Here is a 2,424-nt window from a genome sequence, read left to right on the forward strand (position 1 = left end):
TTATGTGGTCGTCGATGAACTTTGACACGTATTTAGGACATCAACTTGAGCAAAGCCACGGGTAAAACCTAGTACCTAGTATACAAAATGTTTGGGTACTAAAGTCATACCTAATACTATTTTATTATTATTAATAGTAAAACTAAATATCTTTTGTGTCATTCTTATGAAAAACCTTAAGAAGCACGTCTTAATTTTCGAGAAAAATACATTTTCTTGGTATAATTCATCAATTATATATATTTATCTGGATGAAATAAGAAACAAAAGTTATTTTTTCCAATGCACCTGTGCATATCTACGTACTTCCTGTCAATAATGTATTAGTATTATTTATCAGTTATTAACTAACATTTAACTTTAACATCTCTAAATTCTTTCGTCATATTTCCGAACGATGATCAAAATTTACAGGTAGTATGCGTTTATACAAAGCTGAAGACAGTCATTCTGATGCCTAGTAAATAAACAGTAAGTATTTTTGAAATTTTCTCTAGCTTGTACTTCTGGGAAAAATTTAGAAATGTCCATACTGATAAGGGGATATTGTAAATATTACAATTACAAATATGTGATGTTTTATATCAGGTACTATTTGAACTTGAGCTCTTTTCTTTCCCGTTCGACATGTAGTTAGCCTTGCTTACGTCGGGTCTTTTTAGAATCGAAAAGGTAGGGTGGATTTAGAAAGGTTTGACATTGTATCATATATTTTGTAGGTAAATTGTACATCGCACTACATCACTACATAATGTTCTGCGTATCAATATGTGTTGCTCTGCGTAGGTATAGGTTTGTATTGATACTTTGTTCTCTCACAATCCGGCTTTCTAGAATTATGCCTTACGCATACCTTTGATATCCATTTTTAATTAAAAGTCACCAATTTTTTGGTGTGTTTAAGTGTAAATATTGGGTCGTAAGGGCGTAGTAGTGGCTATGACAATACATTCGCCAATGACATCATTATTGCACGAGCTATAACAGTCTATAACTTATTATGTTTTAAAGATTTTAGTAAATTCGCTTATCATTTTAATTCACATTTTGTAACGAACTCGTATCTGAAGTATTTTGATAATAAAGTATTCTCATATTGTTCCAAAATATAATTTGACTTTTTGTTGAGAAACTATAGCAGATATAGTGGTTAAAGTAGTTCAATCGTTTCTTTTAGCCACATAGGAAATTTTATCTTATTAGAATAATTTTCGTAAGCTAAACCAATTGTTATCCTGTATCATTCGTAAAAAATGCGTTGGGTAGGTACGTGTAATAAAGTCACGCTAAGTTATTATGTATTTATTGCAATTTCTAAACCATGAAAATAGTACACATATTTAGTATCTTACTGATTTAAAAAATAAAAGTAGGTGGTTAAATATTGTACAATAAATGGTTAGCTATTGTATTTAACTATTTTGAAGAATTTTTGTATTTTAATCACGAATGCAGCAAAGAAAGTACCTAGACACCTCAAATTTCGTACAAACGTAAAAAAAGGTGTCATTCTTTAATTAGCTAGAGTCGAGTGCCTAGCTGAAGATGACACAGTGGATGTTGAAATATATTTTAAAAAAGGAAATGTATAGGAAAGCATCTCGGTTAAGGATTAATTTAAATACAGAAGAAGTTAATCTATTTTGTTTTGTTACATTCAAACAATAATTTTCGTTAATAGCAAATTTATTTATTTATAGTATTACTAAAAATTCAGAATTTATCTTTAGTACATCTTTAAACAAAATAATGTATATACCTGTAGGTAACTAATTTTTCTGCAACTGATCCAATACATTTCGCGCACTGAGTGAATCACTATATTATAGTAAGGGCAGTACAAAAGACTAGAATTAAGACTGAGAAAAGCCCGTACAATTAAAATTTTCAATTTTCCCCTTTGTAAATTTCTTGCTGATACTTTCTCATTTTAATAAACTAATCTACCGAAAGGGTTCATATGTTTTCACGCCTGATGTAAATCGGTTGTAAGCATCATTCCAGGCTGTTTTCCAATGCTCGACGAAATTCTTACGCGGGTAAAAGATTACAATCGACTTATACGATTATCTCAGAAAACTTTAGTGATAAAAAATACTAGTATGATGCTTATTCTTATCTTTTATGGAAGCTTTTTGCAAGCTTTTAATACTGATATGTTTACGTCTCCTGTTGTACAAAATTTATTGATAACATACAACTAAACTTTCGATAGCATATTTAACTGGTACTGTATTGATTTAGCATTATTTCTATTAAGTAGTCCAGGATGATAGTAATTCAGATACATATTAACCCTTATTGATTTTTACCCCAAGCTCATTATTACAATACAAGTTCTTATTGTCTATAACAAGTTGAAATTATATTTAGGCTGGTTGGTTGTAATACTAGTTACATTTTTATGTTTATGTATCAATATTG

Source organism: Agrilus planipennis, unplaced genomic scaffold, assembly GCF_000699045.2.
Source record: "Agrilus planipennis isolate EAB-ADULT unplaced genomic scaffold, Apla_2.0 scaffold843, whole genome shotgun sequence".
In the NCBI taxonomy this organism is placed as follows: domain Eukaryota; kingdom Metazoa; phylum Arthropoda; class Insecta; order Coleoptera; family Buprestidae; genus Agrilus; species Agrilus planipennis.